This window comes from Alosa sapidissima, chromosome 4, assembly GCF_018492685.1.
Source record: "Alosa sapidissima isolate fAloSap1 chromosome 4, fAloSap1.pri, whole genome shotgun sequence".
NCBI classification, from domain to species: Eukaryota; Metazoa; Chordata; class Actinopteri; order Clupeiformes; family Clupeidae; genus Alosa; species Alosa sapidissima.
In genome coordinates, this window is record NC_055960.1 from 9,616,334 (window position 1) to 9,629,815 (window position 13,482).

At 45.4% G+C, this 13,482-nt stretch overlaps 1 protein-coding gene across 11 annotated transcripts in view; it reads left to right on the top strand.

The window, feature by feature from the left end:
* foxp1b (forkhead box P1b) overlaps positions 1-13,482 on the top strand; it is a 149,050-nt gene that overhangs the window by 42,322 nt on the left and 93,246 nt on the right. For 6 of the 11 annotated variants that reach the window (XM_042088954.1, XM_042088939.1, XM_042088948.1 and 3 more), the window contains one exon: positions 10,927-10,993. The exons of 2 other annotated variants lie outside the window; for them this stretch is intronic. The gene's annotated coding sequence lies outside the window, so the exon portion shown is untranslated. Of the gene's footprint in view, positions 1-5,158; positions 5,425-10,703; positions 10,723-10,926; positions 10,994-13,482 lie in introns of those variants that run through there. 3 more of the 11 variants (XM_042088942.1, XM_042088944.1, XM_042088946.1) reach the window with 3 other exon arrangements.

Genomic DNA, 13,482 nt, shown 5'->3' on the forward strand with positions numbered 1-13,482 from the left:
AACAGAAGTCCACCAACCGACTTTGGTTACGGAGTGCTACAATCATAAAACCTTGTTAAGGAGATAGCGTAACTGAATGAATTTGCCTAGGCAGTTAGAGTGACCCCTTCTGAGTAGTGAGAATAGTGGCCTGATCTTCACGTTCTCTCTTTCACAACTCATTTATATTCAACAACGCATTGCTTCTATAGCTGTGTGTGTGTGTGTGTGTGTGTGTGTGTGTGTGTGTGTGTGTGATGTTTCTTGTCTTATTTGCTTCTTTAGGATGCACCACTTTCAAGTTCACATTCAAACCGTTTGTGTGCTAGGTAAGTGTTCTCTGGCAGTTTGTAGTTTCCAATTGGTTTAAGCTGTTATGACATATAGATAGCCTTTTTTCTGTGTGCATTGCATAATTGTTTATGAAATGGTAAATAAGACAATGAGAGAGGTCTGAAAGCAAGTCATTACATGAGAATAATTGCCAGCCACTTCAATGAAACGCGATCACATTTGATGGGCCCCCCCCCCCCCCCCCCCCCTTCCTCACCCAGAATTCTAATTCCTGTTAAAGAACATAATAAAGGCGACATGAAAGACTCACTCTTTTCAGTATCTGATAGCTAGGGAGAAGCAAATTATTTCAAATATTTGATATTTAAATTATTTTCAAATGAACAGAGGCATGAGCAGGGGGGGGGGCTGTAGGCACTTTCCCCTGGTGATACTCCGGGTGCCTTTGTTTCCTTGGCGTTGGCTCATTAAAAGCATAGCGCCCCTGAAAGCACCAGTCGGCACTCTCCGCCCGAGACCACAGGCCCTGGCGAGTGCCGTTTTTTAAAAGTCTGCCGGCTCTTTTGAGGGGAAGCGATGGCCGCGAAACTGGCCTGATTAAAATGACAATAGTCTAATTAAGTCGACCTCCGTGTCAGTGCACGGAAAGACTGCTGCCCTGCAAGTTTCCGCTTTTAAAAATCCTTTGTCTTTGGCCTTCTCCAAAATAAGGCGATTTTTTACACACACACACACACACACACACACACACACACACACACCAACCCCCCTTCCTGCCGAATGCTTCAAAACCCTTCGATGAGATTTTGCTAATGGCAATTATTTTTATTAGCTAATTAAATCTAGGGTTTCTCTCTTTCTTTTTCTCTCTCCCTCCCTCCCTCCCTCTCTCGCACACACACGCATAAACACTCCTCTCTTTCACACGCTCTTTCTGTGCATGGAATTCTTCAGAGAGGGGCTGGTGTTAGGAGCACCTTCAAGCACTCTTAGTTTCTTCCTGATGCTGTATACAATAATTATGGAACCCTCTGTTTGCATGCATCCATATATATGTGTGTGTGTATATATATATATATATATATATATATATATATATATATATATTTATTTTTTTTTTTTTTTTTTTTTTATTGTTTTTTTAATTTATATTATTACAACACGGTTGATTGCATAGAAACGCACGTCTCTCTCTCTCTCTCTCTCTCTCTCTCTCTCTGCTTAACCGATGGGGCAGACGTGGCACTGGTCTGCTGCCTTCACCCTCACCCTCTCTTGTGCCCCCTCCGAGGGCACCTCTGTCGGATAAGACACAGAAAAGGCATGAATGGAGGTCAGCGCTGCTGTCTGTGACGAGGCAAAGGAAACAGTGTTTTTTGTTCCTTTTTCCCCCGGCAGCAAGAGTTCACCGTCTCGAGAGATAACATAAGAGGCTTTGTTGCTTTGACAACAGAGGCCATTTTTAAAAAGAAAAAAGTTGTATTTTTTCTTCTCCTCTGCCCCTTGCTGCTATCTGTTGCCATTATTTGATTGGTTAATCTTATCTAAAAGGCCGGGTATGGGTTGGGTTGGGATGGGGGATGAGATCGGGATGGGAAGGGAGGAGAAGAGGAAAAAATGAAAGGAAAAAAAAACAGCCCTAACCAAGAAGAAGTTGAATGAGTGAAGTGGAAAGAGCTCTCAGTTCCATTATCCATCTGCTGGTGATTAAGGTCTGTGGGGAGATAATTACGCTTTAGTCTTGAGTTAATGAAACGAAAACTTTTCTCTCTCTGAAAAGGAAGGGCAGATCTTTTGTGCCGCTATCCGAGGCTATCGCCCGCCCCTAGACAAGATGTACACGCAATAACACACACACACACACACACGCACAAACGCTGGGGTTTTGTTTTAGGGTGGCGGAGCCTCTCTCCTGCTCCTCGTTGGACTGGGCGAGCTGTCAGTCACACATCTCCCAGTGCTGCTGTGCCAGCACCTCTGGAACCTTCTCTGTCCTGCCGTGGGACATGGACGACGTGCAAAGCACTGACATCACGCCTCCTGGGGGCAGACGGCCTGTGGCCTGATCAATATCCTGATTATTTCAAACAGTTACCTTGATTAGTTAGTGAATGATTATTTATCTTACACATTGTTTCACACTTCCCTCATAGCTCTCCGCAAAACTACTGTAAATAAAAAATGACAGATTGCGTTTGGCAATATGACTTCAAATTAATATACAATTAGTGAACGATTATTTATGTTACACTGCCGTCTTCGTTCTCTGACAAAGTAGTGTCAATAAAAAATGACTTGACACTGCATTCTTTTTAGGCACAAAGCTGCTTGGCGGAGCCATGTTGGCTCGTTGTTTAACTAATGCTATTTGGACAGGGCAGAGGCATGGAATTCAACCCAATGTAATATATATTTTGAAAAGGGGACAGTTCATGAACGCATGCAGTGGGGAAGGTATTAGCCAATTATTTGACATGAGCAAGTGTTGTAAATGTTGTAAAAGTGTGCCGGGAGTACTGCATATGCTTCCTGGACTGGATGGGAGGGACGGTAGTGTGCAAATGTGTAAATTGCAACATAATGGAAATTACTGGAATTAATGGAAAACACACACACACACACACACACACACACACACACACACAGAATGTGTGAATATTGCGGCTCCTTTGACAGGTGCCTAGTAGATCTCTCACCTGTTTTTCAAACCAATCCCGCTGCTTACCTCACCGGTGTCACCTACATGTTGAATTCCAATTTTTTTTTTTCATTTAAAGGCACACAGCTGCATTTTACACCAGCAGTGCAGCACCAGTCCTGCAGCATGAACCAGTCCACTCATAATGGGCACGCCCACACATATCCTCCGAGGGGTCGACTGCTGGTGTGCTCTCTCTCTCTCTCTCTCTCTCTCTCTCTCTCTATCTCTCTCTTTCTCTATCTCTCTCTCTCTCTCTCTCTCTGTCTCTCTCTCTCTTGCACTTTCTGATGTTTATTTTCCGTTTTGAAAGTGGCGGATGGTTGTTTGGTGTATGTGAGGCATGTTGCGGCACTTCAGGCCAGAGAGCACATATTTAACTGTCCTTGAGGAAGTTCACATCTGGTGTGTGTGTGTGTGTGTGTGTAGCTGCAGGACTGTTAGGCCAGTTCCTTGTCCCCTTCCCCCTATTTCTTTCCTCTCTTCTCTCCTGCTCTCTCTCTCTCTCTCTCTCTCTCTCTCTCTCTCTCTCTCCATCTCTCACATTTCCTTCATCTGCTGTGCAGTGGCTGGCTGCTCTGGACCCATCTGCTGTTATTATTTTCCACTGATAATTGGCTTGAACAATGGAATGCCTGTGTCCCCCTGCCTTTGAAACTCTACACCCTGTTTATTTTCTGGAGGTCCCATTTCTGCTCTCTGTGCCGTGTGCTCTGCACTCTGCACTTTCCCTCTCCCCCCCTCTCCCCCCCTCTTCCTCTCTCTCTCTCTCTCTCTCCCTCTCTCACCCTCTTTAGCCGTCTCGCTTGCACTCTGCCCTGTCTCTGCTCTCCTCTGTTCTCATCTCTCTCTCTCTCTCTCTCTCTTTCTCTCTCTCTCTCTGTGTCTGTCCGTCTCCCTTTAGTTTCTCACTATCCGTCTCCCCCTTTCTCTTTTTTTGTTTCACTCTCTCTCCCTTCCTTGCTCTTGGTCTACCTCCCCCCCCCATTCTCTCCCTCTCTCTCCCTCTCACTGTCTCCCCCTCTCCTCTCCTCCTGCTCGCGGTGCGAGGCGCTGGAAAAATGACATCTTTGACTAGGCACATCAGTTATGTGTCACTCAGCATCTGAGGCCGGGCTCCAGATTTTCTTCGGGGCTCGGGCTCCTGTTCTCTCTGGTTCACTTGAAGTTTTAGTCATGAAGACTGGCAGCTTCAGACAGCCACTCTCCAGGAGTCTCTCCCTGTCGTCAGTCGGCATTCATCTCCCAAGAGAGAAGGAGGGAGAGAGAGAGAGGTTGGGGGGGGGGGGTGGAGGGAGGGTGAAAGAGTGGGGTCTATGGACTCTGAGTCTTGGACAATAGTAGCTGCACAGGATTACTTTATTGAGGGTTTTTTCCCTCCTCTCTGTTGAATCTCATACGATTTCCAGTTCATCCACTAGGAGGTGTCTGTTAAAGAGTGTGGGACAGTGTGTATGGAGAGGAAAGGACCGACTTAATAGACTTCCACCAGACACATTCTGAGACATTCGCACAGAATAATTCATTTGACACTCCTAATGCATGCAAATATTTTCAGAGCCTCATATGAATGCTTGAGCTTTGAACATTCGTCCGTTATAGTAAATCATGGAAAGTGAAGGCTTCAGATGTTAAGATCACAAAGGTTTTATATTTCAGCTTGGTTATGGAATTGTTTTAACTTTGTTGTTAGTTTACTTGGCTCTTTGTTTTTCAGGTGTTTGTTGCACAAATTAAAAGTAAACAAGGCAAAGGTATGTCAAAAATATTACTACAGGCTAATGTGCATAAATGTTAGTTAATGCTATACTATATTAATGTTAGTAAATGCTTTGTATGTTAATAAATGCTATAACAAAAACATAGAAATAGTAAACTGTGTGCTTGGTTTCCAGGCCTCAATATTCTTAGAACTCCTTATTGCGAGAATGACAGAAAAAGAAAGAAAGATAGATAGAAACAATGAAAGATAGAAAAACATAATGCAAAAATGAGTGAGAATAAAAAAAGGTAAAGAAGTAGAAACTGTCCAGGACAGGTAGGGGCTCACAGCAGGCGTCTGCTTTGTGCCAAAGCCTCATTTGCTGAGTGTTTGTGTTTATGCAAAGGGGCCCCTTCCTGCATATTTAATCTAGCACAAGTCACCGGCTTTTGTTGTGTTTAGACCACATACCTCCAGTCCCTCAGAACACACACACTCACTCACACTCACTTACTCACTCACACAGTGCAGCTCGAGCCGTAGTTCACCGACAGACGGACTGAAAAAGCACCTACAGCACACATCTGCTGTCGCACGAGTGCCTCTACTCCAGTTTTAGGAGTTGTGAAATAGCGCGACTGTCGTACCGTGCCGCCGTTTGGTGTGTGTGTGTTTTTTTTTTTTCCACCCCCTCGCTGGCTCAGGCTGGAGAATAGCCATTCATGTAATGAGACTCGTCCACTGTTCGCTGGTAAGTCTTTAAAGACTTTGTTCATTGTCTCCCTTGCTCTGCTTCCTCTCTCTCTCTCTCTCTCGTTTTCTCTCCTGCACTCTGTCTCTCCCTCTCTCATTCCCCCTCACACTCACATTCTCTCTCTCTCACTCTTCCTCTCTGTCTGTGTGCCTCTCTCCTCCCTTCTTAGCCTTTCAGTGCGTGGACTGCTAGTGTGCTCACTGTTCTGCTATGGCTGAGCCTCATTGGAGAGTTTGAAATAGCTGCAGGATCTGCGCTGACTGCCTACCTCATTCAGCTCCTGCCACAGTACACACACACACACACACACACACACACACACACACACACACACACACACACACACACACGCACACACACACACTACTTCTCACTAATACACACAGGATGTAAAGAAGTGGACTTAATGTGGCTGTGTGTGTGTGCACGCGCATGTGCTCTGGTGTGGTATGGGTTGTTGAGAAAGTGTGTGTGTGTGTGTGTGTGTGTGTGTGTGTGTGTGTGTGTGTGTGTGTGTGTGTGTGTGTGTGTGTGTTAAGGGTGAGTGGTGAATCTGCTTTGATGAGACCAGAGCAGATTTTTCCTCCTCTTGCTCTTGCCGCTCCGTCTTCGTCCAGGGAAATGAAACGTGCGGCTTGCTGATATTAATAGCGTCCTGGATCTGTGGCAGGTTAGGAGACTGCCATGGAGACCGCTGAAGGTGGAAACGTGATCTCGCTGGAGAGAATTGACAGTCCTCCTGTTTGACAGGGTGGAAAAGGACTTGGCCATAAAAATACAATTGCATAGTATTGCCAGAAAGCTTAGTCTTTGTTATAACCATGAGCTCGGGGTTTTGTATTGTTTTATGCTGTGGGACTTTGAACCTGTGTGTAGTAGGGTTATATTCAGGTGTGAATCAGAAAAATTTTCCCTGAAAAGTTTTCCCTCTACCCTTTTTTCATTGAGTAAAAGTTTAATTCTAATTTGGAAATCTCAAAACACACACATGTGTTCTGTTACACAGTTTTTGAAATTTGTATTTTGTCTTCAGGATTACTTGCTACTGCTGGAATCCGAATGAAAGGCGAGTTGAAGCCATTCTCTCTCTCTCTCTCTCTCTCTCTCTCTATCTCTCTCCCTCCCTCTTTCTCCCTCCCTCCCTCTCCCTCCCTCTCTCTCTCTCTCTCTCTCTCTCTCTCTCTCTCTCTCACCCTCTTTTTGACTTGCCCCAGGCAAGGGGAACACTGTAGCCTGTTCCCATTTCAATAGTGTAAAGAAATGCACTGCGTTGTTTGTTTTGGGTTAGAAGTGAAATTCCACTTCCTTGGTCTTAAGGCGGCAAAGCTCTCTGTGTGGACTCTTGTGTACTTTGTTCTTAGCTCAGCAGAACGTGAGGGCAGGTCCAAAAAATCTCAAGGATCAGACAAGCTGACATTCAGCAGACTGCCCGGTTTCCCCCTCGCCTTTTTTTTTCCTCTCTCTCTTCAGCCGCACAGATCTCCTCGGCAAAGCAGGGTCTGAGAGAAGTTGCCTTTAATTGGTGTGTGTTTGTGTGTTGTTTTTTTCCTCTGTTCTTTTCATTTCATTTTTTTTTCAAACATGCTATTGTTTACAGTTTGTGTGGGTGTAAGACATAATGTCAGCCCCCTGCCAGTCATTTTTTTTATGAGTGTGGGGTGGGTTGGGTTGGCTGTGCTCTCTCTCTCTCTCTCTCTCTCTCTCTCTCTCTCTCTCTCGCACACTCTCTTTTTTTGAAGCTGTTTTATGAGACATCGTTTGATTTTTCATTTGAACTAGCTGTCTTAATAAAGCTAAGCTCCAAAAGTTTTTTGGAGTCAGCCCTTTTGTTTGGCCGTCCGTAAACAGCTGGTCTTGTGTTTGGGTGAGTCACGCGTTACATTTTCCTGTATTTCAGGACGCAGACAGTGACTTGGAAAATCTCTTGTGCACACACCCTGAACACAACACAAATGGACTGAATATAGATATCACTGTGTGATCCCAGCGCCCACGCCAGCATGTTCAAGGCCTTTTCAAAAATGTTCACTTCCTAGCACTTTTACAGCAAATAAAAAATCAACAAAACAAAACAAAACAAGAATCAATTGCCTTGCTGTATGTGTGTGTGTGTGTGTGTGTTACACAGTGTGTGTGTGTGTGTGTGTGTGTGTCTTTATGTGTGTGTGTGTGTGTGTGTGTCTCTCTGTGTATTTTTCCTTCTACTTGTTGTCTGTATAGCAGCCTACTATGATAAATGGCAGATAAAGTGTCCAGGCTGTTGACATGGCGTACTGTGCTGAGCACTCCTGCCTTGTGGCTCTCAGGACACAGGCAGAAAACAAAAAAACAAAAAAAACCAGGCCTGTCCTATTGACAGCCGTTGAGTCGCCCTAATTAATATGGTAATGACGTGTGGAAGTTCATTACCGGGGCCAGTACAAAAGTAGCCACCAATATCGTATGAAGCACGCGGGCGGGTAATTAATGGAATAACTTTACTTTGTGGTAAATATTCATGGGGCCCTTCCCTTTCTCCCCTCCTCTCCATTCTCTCTATTTGGACGCGACGTGAAGTGAGTAAAGAGCTGGTCCATTAGATGGACTGAAGAGGCGTGCGGAGTGGATGTGTGCCTTTTGTTGGGATTTGATGCCTTTCAGTGGAGTAGGAATTCATATTTTTGCATGTGTGATCCCTCAGGGGGGAAAAAAACCCAAAAAAAACTGCGAGTCCTCGGCGAACGTGTGAGGTGTGTGAGAGGATGCCACTGCGGAGGGCTGACCTCTGACCTTCTGTGTTGGGTGTACAAAAAGAGGAGTAGCCTCTCGTGGTTTTTTAAAAAAAAAAAAAAAAATTAAATGAGAGAAGCGTGTTCATATTGTAGCGTGCGTGTTTGCTTTGCCAGCATTCATGGTTTCACAGAATGAAGGAGGGGGAAATGGAAGGACTGGATTGGTTGATCATATCTGTAAGTGTGGTGTAGCCCCGCCCCTCTTCCCCTTCAATAGTTTGGTTTCTTGTCAGCCATTAAGCACTTATAACATTGGATATTCTAACTTGAAACTGTGAAGTGTGTCAAATCACAACCCATGTTGAAATCACTTCTCCTTTCCTGTAATTGATATCACAGCAGGGTCAGAATTCAATATAATGAGCTGATGGTATGATGGTATGTATTCCGCTATGCTCCACTTCATATGTTGCCAGTGTTATGGTATAGATATGCCAGCTTTTCAGAACTCTCATTAGAAGGTGAGCAGGTCCACTCATGGCACCATCATTTAGGAGGAAAGGGAAGATGGCCAGAAGTCCTGTCTTGATTTCCTCCCCACATTCAAAGCAGCCAGCCCAGCAGTATGGCAGTTAGCAAGGAAACCTCCTCTTTTTTTTGTTTTTTTTTTTGTAAGTGTTGCATTTTGACACGCTCTGTCCCACAGACTTCTGGGTAATCATCACAGCTAGGCCTCGTTTTGCTCCTGGAGAGTTGCGGCGGCGGAATGTGCAGCGGAGTGGCGGCGGCCCAGCGGGTGGGGGCTGCGGGGGCTTATTTAGCCGCCCTGCATGCTCCGCCAGCCCCCACCACTTTAAACAGCTCCGCCACACTGATATGCAGCTCTGAAATGGAGACAATTATCTATTTAGGTATTACAAGACATGCATTACGAGAGAGAGAGAGAGAGAGAGAGAGAGAGAGAGAGAGATGTGCAGCTGTTTTGTCCCAGTTCTTTTGTTTTCTTCCATCCTTTCCCTTGTTCTGAACCTCCTCCTCCTCCTCCTCCTCCTCCACCTTCTTCTGCTCCACCTCCTCTCCATTCCTGCCTGATGCAAACACTTCCCCTCATTAGCGGCGCGGAGCATTCATCTAAATGGATGTGCTGCGTTTTGTGGTAAACTCATTTAGCTCCCAAGGCGCTTTGCAGGTGATTTGAATTAATGATGTTTAGGTGTTTAAAATGAAAATATTTGTCATTTGTCACCAGTCACTATTGATTTATGGTGGCATTGATGATATGTTAATTGAAGGCTAATGAATGTGGATAATAGGAAAACGGCCGTTCTCCATTTTCTTTGTGTGTGTGTGTTGGAGTGTGTGTGTGTGGTGGAGTGGTGGTTCTCCATGTCCAGTCAAAATATAATACTGACCACTGTTTTTTTCTTTTTTTTGTTTCTAACAAGGACGTTTGATACATAATTAATGGAGAGGTGGGCATGCACATGCTTGATAGTTTCTCAGTGTCCTGTGTGATATTGAGCTGTGGTTAAATGTTTGCAGCCTGCCGATGAGCTTGGCCACAGTTTTGACTGTCAAAATGCAAAAGGAGGAAAACCGTGAGAACAGAGTGAGAACGCTGGCGTGCGTGTGTGTGTACGCTGGCGATGACGCTGGCGTGCATGTGTGTGTATATTATTGGTAATATTTGGCCACCCTCTAATGCTTTTATTCAAATGCAAGTGAGATATTGCCCTGTTGGCACTCATCTGTTTACCATAAAAACAAGGTTTAGGTTCTTTTCTTTTTTCTGTTTCACTTTGTTTTGTGTATGTCTCTGTGTGTATGTCTCTCTCTCTCTGTGTGTGTGTGTGTGTGTGTGTGTGTGTGTTTGAGTGTTTGAGTGTATGGGGGGGGGGTGTTATGATTTGCAATAGTTTGTACTGTATGTTAGATTGCACTAATGGAGCTCCCTTGACCTCCACCAACAATACCACAGTGGCCCAACTGACTGGTCTTCAAACAGGCCTGTTATGAGTGAGTGAGAGAGTGAGAGGGTCTGAAATAAAAGTGCTGTCCTCAGCACAGCTCGAATATGATAAGCCTCCAATGTCACACCGCCTCATGTACCCTGAAGAGAGTAGCTAGTGTTCTTACCCTGCTGCCAAAGCCTCTGCAACCGTGTTGGTGGCCTCTGTTTGGTTAGAACCTGGTCATTTCCTTGCCGCTACACAACAAAGGCTCCAAGCAGACTGCCCAGTACACGTAACTAAGTATAATTATCATAATAACTAGGCCTCTGAGGTGTCTGCAGCTGGCTATGTGTGCGTCCTCCAGCGAGTATAATCAATGCTGAAGCCTTTAAGTGCTGCCACTGCTCTACTGTGTTGAGCTACTGTACTACTATACTATAGCTCCTCTGTTCTGACTGTTCTGACTCTCCTGTAGCGGTTCTGCTTTTCTGAAAGATGACTTCCTCCTCTCTGCTCTCCCCTGCTACATCTGCAGGCTCTGAAGGCTTTTCACACATTTGTACTCTTGAGATCCGTGAAGGCACTGTTACAAATTACTGCTCAGGAGGAACACCTGCTCTCTGTACACTCAGGTTATGCTGAATCAGTTCTCCTCACTGGTCATTAATAAAGTGTCAGGATGACTCTAATGTGTAGCTGGCAAACTGTTTGAGCCCCCCCCCCCCCCCCCCCCCCAATGATAATATTGCTGTTTCACTTATTTAGAAGAGATTGTTGCAGACAGTGGCCATGATTATTTAATTACCTCTGCTAATTTCGCTGTGTGCTGTTTGCAGGGCAAGGAGGCTGAACTTGTTAAGCTGAGACGGAAGATTGCTTTAAACAAGGCAGTCCTTGGAGAAGGTAAACACTGTCATCCATTAGAGAGCCATTTTTGGTGTGCTTTGCGTGTTGCATTGAAATGGGTTAGTGAATAACTGGATTGTCTTCAGTTTTTTTTTTCTCTTCTTCTTCTTGTTTGTGAATGTCTGCTCATCTGAGAATATCATTTTGCCTCCCTCAAGGTTTGCTGCCCCTGAAAAGTCTAAATACTTCTTCCATGTTGACATTGTAATTGTATTTTTTGGGACAGTTTAGTGCAGTATCTACACTGAAAATTGTGCAGGCCCAACAGCAGGTCTTAATAGACTGTCCCATGACCCATACGTTCTAACCTTTCAGATTTAATAAGAATTGCTAAGCTGAAAGAAAACATCCCTTTTTTGAAGGCTAAATTCTAATAGAACCGCTATGCTACTTTTCTACTAGCATCATTAGTAAAATAGTTTGCTCTGTTGACAGACTTCACAGACATATCCAGGTTTTCGAAGGCTGTCCAGTCAGTTGCACACACACACGCACACACACACACACACACACACGCACGCACACACACACACGCTCGCACGCACGCACACACGCACACACACACCTGGTCATGTCGTAACACGCAGGAGAGGGTATGGGGTCTCCTTCACATAAAAAAGACTGGGCTTCAGAGAGCAGCCATATCTAGTGTTGATCCTTCCTCGTTGCCCCGTGCGCGAACCCTGATTGACCCCCTTTCCCCACTGCAGCCAAACTGGCCAGTGTCCTAAACACAGCCTCACAGCAGCAGATGCCCAGCATACTCGGACATAGTACCTGGTTCTAACTCACAAGAGTCATCCATGAATGAACAGAGCCCATACATAATGTGATACATGTATTTCCACACAAAAACACACACACGCTTGCATCGTCAGTGTGGTCCTCATAATTGGAAGCTCCACTGTACCCGACAAGGAGAGTGGAATTTACATACAAGGCCCTTATGTGTTCCTCCTAACATGGCCGATAACAATGAAGCGTTGCGGAGGGCCGTCGGGGCCAGTGACAGCAGGGGAAGGGGCTCCTTTTGTCCAGTTAAGACACAGCGCCATAAATCACTACCTGCACTCCGTGGCTGGCGAGGTCTCCCGCTTGCTTCTCTCTCTCTCTCTCTCTTTCTCCCTCTCTCTCTCTCTCTCTTTCTCCCTCTCTCTCTCTCTTTCTCTCGTTGGCAGAGGAAGTGAGCGTTATGGCTGCTCCTGGTCACCTTTGCATGCTAACACACTCCGCTCTGCGCTTCTGTGGAATTCCACGCTAGTTATGGTGGGAGAGACGTTTTTTTTTTTTGTACACAGAAAGAACAAAAAAGACAGAGGCAAGGAACAGGAGGGAGAAAAAAAAAAACCTGCGAGGAATGGTTGGTGGTGATGGTGAAATAACAAATTTGTATTTATCCCCAACGCATTCTCCGCATACTCTCAACAAAGAAAAAAAAAAAACTCTTCTGTGCGGCACAGCTGCCTGCTGAACCCAGATGCGGGATGGGCCTGATAGCGCTCGAGTGATTGTGTAATTAATGTTAATGTGGCCAAATCAGCCTAATCATTGACACAACTTTCCAATGCGATTTTGATTGCATCTCTAATACAGAAATCCCTGTGGCAGCTTACAGGATTAACGTGCTTCCCCCGCGTAAAGCCAGCCTCAAGTGTGATAGACTTTAAATGTGAGAGTGTACAGGCCTGGTGTCGTTGCACTCTCTTTACATGGTTGTGTGTGTGTGTTCTCTGTGTGTGTGTGTGTGTGTGTGTGAGAGAGAGAGAGAGTGTGTGAGAGTGTGTGTGTGTGTGTGTAAGGGGGGTGCGCATGCAGGCATGCACATGTATACTATATGCATATGTTCTCCTTCTCTTTATTTGTTTAGGGATTAGCAGGAAAATAAGCCTAAAAGAGGGTTTGATTGCGTTTAGGGTGGCGCTTAGCCAGATAGCGTAGCTGCACTCCAGACAAACTGTTAGTGTTGAGTGCAAAGGCCTGGAGGGTGGGTTTTTTTGTGTGTGTGTGTTGGACGGGGGTGGGTGAAGGGGTAGGCCTGCCTGGTTTCTCCTCTCTCTGCCCCAGCTCCACCGCTCCACATTTGATGTGCTTCCACTCGACCCCGTGATGCCAGAACTTTTTTTTCTCTCTCTCTCTCTCTCTCTCTCTCTCTCTCTCTCTCTCTCTGCGCCTCTTCGACTTCCTCAGCCCGTTCTCTCGACCACTTTGGTACACAGCCACTCTCTCGTACCACTCTTTTTAAAAGCCAGATTGAAATTTCCTTCAAGCCACACACAACAGTGGCGAATACACACACTATCACAAGAACAGTCGGCCGCTGACTCGAACCAGCATGCAGTGAATTAGAACGCCTCAGAAGATCACAGCCGAGATGATTTTTACCCCCGAGCTGTTTAACTGACTTCTGTTGGTCTGCATTTTACAGTGGTATTAGACACAAACAAGCAAATTCATGCGTTGCAAGAGCAAAAAGGAAGGTCGCATAT